Raw genomic sequence first — 9,377 nt, 5'->3', positions numbered from 1 at the left:
GTCTTGCTCAAGGACACATATAGACTAGTAGTGCCAGAAATTGAACCCACAACCTTCCAGTTGAAAGACAACTCGACCTACCACTGAGCTACCATCGCTCAATCCTAAATGTTCATTTTTTTAATACTTTTACATCTAAAACTTTAGTACATTTTATATCATCCTTTGATACTTAAGTACAGTGATTGTCATATACTTAATATAAAATAAGTATAAAAACGACTTCAAACCTCTAAGTCATTTTCAGGTAAGATACTTAGACATTTACTCAAGTGTATCCCTTTAAGGTACTTTATACAAACTGCATATTAGAACCTTTTAATAAAATAACTTGTCAGATTTGAGATGCAATAAAACAATTTTCCATAAGTTCTGAAAAAGACTGATAAAGTTGTGTTCAGGACTGCTGGCATACTGGGAATCATACATTTATACATGTCATTTAGCAGATGCTTTTATCAATGACATGTAAATGACATGTAAAGTATACTGTACAGTTTGAGAGAATTTGTACATTCCCCTGTCATACATTGGTAGGGGAAAAAACCTGACCTTTCAGCAAAATGTCAAGGGTGCCTATTTCAACCCTTAATGTTATCAGAGGCTTCACCCAGGGACAGGTGATGCAAACCATTTGTCACATGTTACGGCTCATATTGGTACCAGTAAACAATGGCGTTGAGGCTCTAAATGTCAGATTCCAATTCGATTCACACCTCCCGTGCTGATGGATGGACCAATCCAGATGCGTTTTTTTTTTTCTTTGTAAAAAAGGGATCTTCCTCACGGTTGTGATGGAGTCTCTTGTTGTCGTTTGTCACAGTGCTGTATAAAAGAGCAGTGCGTCTCTGTATGTGTGGTTGCCTAATTGAGATTTTTTGACAGATGGCGAGCCCATGTCTCCTTTATTCGTGTGACTCCCCACCAAGAGCTGTGACACCAATCCATCACGTTCCTTTCTTTGCCACTGTCACATAATTGAAGGGACTGTCATGGCTGACTTATGTTGGAAACTTTGTTATGAATTGTGCGGGGATAAAACGAAAAGGGAAAAGCTGGTGCGATGGTGAGCCTTCTTGTCAGGGGTCTACTTTATTGTATTGATCTATAGGGACAGGCAGCGGTATGAGCAAATTCCATCAAAGAGTTGTGCCTTGATAAACGCAGCGGCGCGGCAACACAATATGGCTCATATATCCACGGTGGAAACATTATTTATTGTTGTGTAATTAGCTACTTAAGTTGTTTATGTGAACATCGCAAGGGAAGGAGTCAACATAAGTGGATGCTGCTGCTTTAATTAGACCCTTGTTGGTGTGAGTGTGTCTGAAATGGCTTTTTCCAATAACGAGGAAGCAAGCTTATGTCCTATATTTACTGCAGTGGCGATATTTTCCAAGACTTCTTTATTTTTTTTCCCCCAAATCAACATTTGCAGGTGTTTCTATTTTGTGTTGTGAATGAGTTAATTAATTTAAATGTGATATTTCCATGTTCTACTTTATGCAGGGCGTCATGATTCTCAGTTTTTTTTGTTCTAACTGTATGTAGTTACCAGAGGTGGAAAGAGTACTGAAATATTCTACTCAAGTAAAAGTACCACTATTAAGTAAAAGTACTCAAGTTAAAATAAAAAAGTAGCTTGTTTAAAATTTACTGAGAGATATTTTTATAACAATGTTGGGGTTCTTTCTTGTGTCGTGCAAAAAGGACAAGGGGACACAAATTTCACATAAATACACAATAAAAACCTACTCAATTACAGTAATGCAAGTAAATGTAACTTATTACTTTCCACCACTGGTAATTAGATAAAAAAAAAAAAGCATTTTGATAATGTCATAAGTTCATTACAGGCCTATTTTACAGCAGCCATTTTGACAGGTGTATATAATGAAAGGAGCCAGGGCTGAGTTCCATTTAGCTTCCTCAGCTCACTGTCCTGACAATCTTGATCTGAACAGAGCCATCATCATTATTATCAGTAACACCTACTGTCAAAATGTCTGCAGTAAAAAACACTCAGATACTCGCATGCAAATCCAGTGTGAATAACAGCACGTATAATTCCACATACCTTCACACATATATAGTTTGACAAACCAGAAAAACTTAGACTGTCTTCTTTATTAAATGTATTCAATTGACAGGAGTTTCATTTAAATAGGTCAGCATCGCATGTATTAGTCCATACTTTTTTCCAGACTATTGAGGTGACAGCAAATAGACACAGGGTAAAATCACATACAAACTTAATCCCCAGCATGGATTGAAATCTGCTGTAATGGTACAGTTTTAACACTTAGGAGAAGAAATCCATTAGAATTGGTGTTTTAACAATGAATATAATGTATTCAGTACAGAGTCCTGTTAAACTTGGAAATAAGAACATTCTTAAACATATAACAATTACACAAAAGACACAGGTTTTTTATTCTTGTCTTAATATCAATCTCATCAAATCCAAATGAAGAGAAATACGTTGCTACTTACAATGCAGGACGTTCAAAAGCCGCATGGCAAACACCTGAATGTGGTTTGAATGTTTGGAGACAAAGGAGGAAGTGGAGGTGCAGGTGGGAGGTCCTATCACATCCACTTCCTGCACACCTGGATGTTGAGGATAAACCTGCACTTTGTAACAATTAGTATACATTTTAACATGATAGTGTTGATATTAGTAAGTTTATTTTAATATGAGATATTTCTAATTACATAATGAGCTGTGAGAATGAACCTAGTAATACTTGTTGGTCAATTTGACACTGAATTGGTGATTTTAATCTCACAACACAATGGCTTATATTTAACCAATCAACACATAATAAGAAAGCCATAAATGTGATCATATGTTAAATGTGAGATTGAGTCTGTCGTATGAGTGCAGCTGGGAGGGATTGTTGTGCAAACATCGATTTGTGAGATTAGGACATCAGACATATACAGTAAATAGCTACTAAATTGTCTTTGTATGAAGAATGAATCGAGATTACGTTTTGAAAAACTGACGAGCGGGGGAATTAACTTGCTTTCAAATGTAAATCGTACTCGTGCTGTGGGGAGCTGGCGCTGCCTCACACGTGTTTCAGCGATTTTAACATTGTTACATTTCAGACAGAAATTGTGAACCCAGTCTTCTTGTGTTTAAAAGCTCACACATCAATTTCTGTCCAGGAAAATTTGTGCCTAATTATGATTTTACTCTCTGGTCAATGTGAAAATGGTGTTCAATAATAGCCTCCGTTCTGGTTACATCTGAAATACTATTACTAATGATCTCAGAGGCCGAGAGAGAGTTACGGAGCCTCAGCAGAGGGCACTTCACTGCGCTTTGTAGCAAATCGATTTTAAAAGCACAATCGACACATGATTCAATTCGTAGTCCTTAAAAACTCCGTGCGCACACAAAGGCTGACCTTCGCTCTGGCGGCTGTTACGAAAGCGGCGTGGACCTGTCAGGGCCAATCGTGCCTCTGAAAATGCACAGTTCTCCACTGTGATTAGTCAGAACGATGTATTGTGTGCGATATAGCTGGTGAACAAAGTGCATTGTAAAATCAATGGCGAGCAAAGAGAGGCAGTACATTTGTGATGAAATCAATGATTTGTTTGGCTCAGTATGCCGGACGCTTGCTCAAGGATATTTTTGAGGCTGTCTACTTGGCATCTGTTTCAGTCTCGTTCTGGGGCATTTTGTCATGTCTGCGCCGATTAAAGTCAAAGCAGATGGGCTGAGGACACTTCGGATACAATTGTGCTAAAAATCCAACAAAATGGCTCCCTCGACGCTGCACGAAATGTAACTTTCTACCACTAGGGGTCTCTCACGCTCACAAGCAAAGAGTTTTTTTCTGGGACTAATTGCTTGGCTTAATATCCCTTGACTTGCAATCCACATGTCTGAAAACAAAATCCTTCATTTATGAATCGTGTATTGTTAAAAAAGAGCCAAAGACTTTATATTGTGTCATAAAATAAAATAATAAAGTCAAATTTGGCCTCTTTTTCTATAATACCATTGACAATATGAATGGTATTGTGAACTAGATTACATTAGATTACAAATGAAAATTGCTACTTTGATAATGTCTACAACCAAACAGAATATAATAGGATATAGTATTATATAGTATAGTTTTTTTTAAATTTTAAATGTAAAAAGAAAATGTTTCATATTTTACTTTTTTCTAAGATGAACTTGCTGTTTCTAGTAAAAACTCAGACTTATGTGAACCAGGTGGTTACTGAGTCATTTAGCCCAATATTGATTATCCTATATATCGTATTGATTTTGGTGGCTCCCTGACATTCCTAATAGCACTTGACTTTCATCTTGATGTTGGTGAAATGTCTTGAATGCTATGAAAGTTATCCTGAAAACAGGATAAATAATAATAATAATAATAATAATAATGATAATAACTGTGGCGGTGCCTTAACTCATCCACCACCATTTGTTGGTCAACACCAACCAATGCTCGTAAACGTTTGATAGATTTTAAATGGTTGTCAAACATAAACATGCAACCAGATACAACTGAGGTGGTTTACATTATACTGTACATATACAGTGCTTAACAAATGCATTAGTCCACCACCCTAAATTAACAGCATTGCTAATGATCAAAATCATCTTTTATGATTCTGTACACTCAAATTATAGTTATTTACTTTCATTCCTGAACAGAAAAGTGCTTGAATGTTATGTTTGGTTTATTTCTGACTGCTCAGAGAAGAAGCCCAGTGAGCCGCCTCATATTTGGGTTTGTTATTTGCTAAATGAATAACATTTTTTAGTTTTAGGTTTCTAAAATATTCTAATACACTTTTTTTTTTAGCACTGCACAGGTAATATTCTGTAGTGTAAACACACAGTCAAATCTCTTTAGTGTTTACAGAAGTGCTGAACAGCACAGAGTGAGTTCCCAGTCCTCCATCACTGCCACTCCTTGTGTTTTATTTCACCAATTTTGCTGCACAAGCTCTGACCTTTGTTTGGGTGTTTTCTCGCTCACAGGGTCAATAACATCTGCAGGGTATTTATGACTGTGTCCCTTTATAAAAAGGGGTACAATGGCAGAGCAGACATTACACACAAAAAAAAGTCAACCTTTTTTTACAAGTTCAAACTATAGCTTTCGCCGCTTCACACAAAAAGTCAATTCACGTCGCAAACTTTGCGCCGACAGACGAGTTTATCCGAAACGAAACACCTTGAAGTTTCAACATGCTCAGTTTCTGCACCTGCCTCTTTTCGGGCTGTAGGCCTATACTTTTCATTCAGTTTCGTCTTTCATTCGTTGGGGTCGAAGAATTCAGCCTGCGTTTCCTCCGAGACGCTGCCTCCGTATTACCTGAAGAAATTATTCTGTGTGGAAGTTCAATATGTCTCAGGTTACCACAAACCTGTAAATTGATTTCTCTGGATGAGTTTGCAGCCCGGAGCAGATTTTTCATTCTCTTTACAGTGAGCGGGAAAAAACCCCAAAACAATTAATGTCACACACACACACACACACACACACACACACACACACACCATTCTAAGGTCTTCATCTTCACATGAAACACAATGTTATGTTGCTCTGTTTGGTGATGGGAACTGCCTAAGGGGAAGCAGGTTATCAGGTCCTATTATTCTGCCATGGTCACGCAGTAGAGTCAAAGAAAAAGGTAGAATTTCTTGCTGGGGGTAAAACCAGTAACATTAAGAAGAGAAATACAGATGTGTTTATACAAAATGGATCTGCATGATGCGTGATTCAGGGTTTTATGATCATAGTCACCATGGTAACCAAAGCAAGATCACGATCACTCAATCAGGAGATCCCCCGCATGGAGCTCCATGTCCACATTCCCATGCTCTAAACACCTCCCCAATTGTTTACAGTCCTGTGAACCTCTGTAACTTCCGTAAAAGCGGAGGCTTCAGCTCATTACCCCAGCTGTTACACTCGAGCGGTAAGCTGCTCAGCACTTGAATCAAATGGCAAAGGCATAATTGGATTCAAATGAGATTTTAACCTATTAGAATATTTTTTCTCTGTGTGTTCGAAGATGCTGAAATTTGAATGCCTAAGTTCTCCTCATATTAAATGCTAATGAGGCATTGGTAGACCACAGAAGAGCCCATTCACAGCTCTTTAATTATCTGACACAGAGATTAAAGGTTGTGACTGCTATTACTCTTATTTTTAATGATGTGTGCATTTTTTTGTTTTAATTATTTGGAGGAAGTCTGCGCCCAACCAGTTTAAAAGATGAGAGAGAAATTTGGCACAGGGCCTCATTATTTATTGAATTATTCAGAGCAGACAACACAAAACAGACATGCTGAGACAATTTGGCAGCTTGAATAAACCCAGACGGCTTTCCTTTACAAGAGCAGAGCTGCGATATTAAAACATCAATTTCAGAAGCCCCCTCGTCTCTCTCTGGTGAAACAGAAAACATATTAAAAAGGTATTATCCCGATGAAATGTCTTCAAATGGTTTGTGAGGCATTCCTTTCACAAATACGTTTTGTTTTAATGACAGGACGCCGTTAGGAAAAAGGACATAAACACACGAGCAACAGACATAAATGTGTACACACGTTAAATATGGATATAAGTGATACAAAGCAACATTAACGTGGGCTGTTTCTGTCAACATTCACTCTCCATTTTATCCTGTTCACGTCTCCTGTGTCCTGATGGAAACGTCTAGTTCCTGCAAAGTTTTCCATGACCTTCACCAGCTCAGTACGTGTGTCTATAAAGTTACTTCTCTATGAAATAAGGACAAAACCAAGGTGGGACGAGGGTGGCGAGAGTTAAACAAACCAGTAAAGTTCACAATCATTTTATCTAATGTTATCAAAGGTATTTTCATCTTAAATGTCTTGTTAAATTGTATAATAACAAAACTTCCAGCAGCATAATTCCAAAAAAAACCCCAAACCCTCTAAAAACTGTCAAAGTGCAGACAAGTAAGGACCCAAAGGCAGAGCTCAAAACAAAAAAGTTTTTAATGAACAAAAACAACTTAATTAAAGGCAGAACAGGAGGAGAAAAGGAGCACGTAGCACAAAATAAAACCCCAAACTGACCTGAGGGCTGCAGCAACTATAAATCATGTTTAGCAGAGCCAAGCTTTCTTTGAGTGAACTGGCTCAACAAAACCTAAAGCCTCAAGTATCAAGAGGGTGTTTATATCAACTTGCTTTGTCAACTCAGGTTTTCTCCTTGGTGCGTTTACATAAAAAAAAGAAAAAAAAGAAGAAGGTGCATTTGACTCATCGTTTTACTCGATTTCCACGCAAAATGTGTGCCACCTGCTTCGGGTTATTAATCGTGTATAGATGTAGAACCATCAAAGTGTCTCTTTATTTCAGAGCAGGGGAAAAAAAATACTAAAAAACAAAAAAACTTTAGTTGAGAGCAAGCAGCAGAAGTTGACGGTAATGAGACAGAGGCAAATGATGTGCTGCCAAAATTCAAGTAAATGCTGCCGTGTTAAATTAAAGGCGGCACATGTATATATCGTTGGCACCTCTCGAGATACAGATGGATCCATTCATGTTAAAAACAATCAGGTTAAGTTAGCACACAGTCAGGGAGACAATTTATTATTTCAATTTGATCATTTGATATAAGGTTTCAGAGACTGTCAGTCATGTAAGTCTCTGTCACAGCATCTGCGTCTCCCCTGAGGAGGAGAGGGGAGAAGTGGGTCTGAAGTCCAAAGAGGTGCTTTGGGAAAGTGTGGAACTTTATTATTTATAGTTGATTTGAAGCTGAAACTCTCAACATAACATGGTCTGGACCTGGTGAGACAGCCAGATTGAGAGACACAGAAAACCCTTAGCCACTAATTTCGCTTGGTCGTGCAGCACTGAACACCGAATAAAACAAAAACTGGGAGCACAGATTCATGAGCTATAGCAGGGATGATAGGATACAGGTAAAACACATCAGGGCAGGGCAGGCATCTACTGCCGAGAGCAAAGACAAAGGAAAGCAACCTCAAACGTGAAACAGAAATCAGACCAAACAGAAATCACTAAAATCCAGTGTCCATAAAAAGGACAAGAGAAAGTTCACTTGTCCAAACAGAAACATCACGTCCATGACAAAAACCCTTAATGGTCACAATGTCTAGTGGCAGACCATGACATTTTCCCGTGTAGATTGATTGTGTGGAAAAGCTTCCAGCTCAGTGTAAAGCTTGACAAATGGCCTTAAACTGTACATTTAATATATTTTTTTTTTAATAAGCAATGGCAGGGGTAGGAAAATGCAAGTTTATGCAGGATTTTTCTTTCTGTTACGGCGACACGCAGGATGAGGTGTGCCTAGTCGGGGGTAACTGGATGGGGGCAGACCATTACTCAGCAAGAAGTGGACAGTAAATGAAAGCTTGCAGTAGCACCTGCTGAGCCTTCCCCACTGGGTCTCATCTTTCACATTGCGACACGCTGAATGCCCGCGCAGGGAAACCACTCCGCCCTGAGTGTTGTGATACAAAGTTCAACGTCGGGTAACAATGAAATATGCGAGGGCTATTTTTGAAACTCCTGCAGAGACTGGCCATCGTGATGACACCAGCGGTTTTAGAGCAGGAAGACAAAAAACAAAACAAAAGCATGAGTGAATAGCTGCACTTAAGTGTGTTGATCTCGCTGCGCGACTCCCCGCGCACCAGCACAAGCGTCTGCATCATGTGAGCTCACACAAAGACAAACACATCAGTGTGTCTCACGGAATTATTCACTCTTGGCCTCTCATCAGGCCACTTTTTGTTTCCAAGGCAACAAGACTTAGTGGAAGTGTTGGGTTTGCTGTTTTCTAGAGCTGTCAGCATTTTTAAGATGCTTTTACTTGACAGGGAAAAAGAAGAAGAAAAGAAGCAGAAATAGACTCAGTTTTTTTGACCCTCTATACTGACAAACATTGCACATAGGCCTTTCATAAGCGTGGATTGTTTTTATTGCCTTTTTAATGAATGCTTTTCTATAGATGAAGTTAACACAGCGCCGTTTTGAACGTTATGCGTCGTCACGCTTGCTTGAAAGCCAGTCAAAGAGCCCTCTCAAGATGCTCTGCTGGCTCCTTGGCAGATGGAACTTTGCTTATGCATGCTCAGACAATACTAATGAGCCTTTAAGACTCAATGGGATATTTCTTTAATGAAAATGCTTGAAAGGTGAACCCTGACTTAATCACTCCCTGATGTGAGACACGTCAGCACCGAAGAATCACTGCGTTTAAAAAAAGTAATCCAGAGTAACCGCCGAGAGGTTGTAAATTCATTGACAAGCTGTAAATGCGGACTCTTGCACTAAATCCACGGCAGATTCCCACTAACTTTATGAGGATAGGATCGGGTTATCCTCA

Source organism: Solea solea, chromosome 14, assembly GCF_958295425.1.
Source record: "Solea solea chromosome 14, fSolSol10.1, whole genome shotgun sequence".
NCBI lineage: Eukaryota > Metazoa > Chordata > Actinopteri > Pleuronectiformes > Soleidae > Solea > Solea solea.
Note: the sequence above shows the minus strand (reverse complement) of the source record.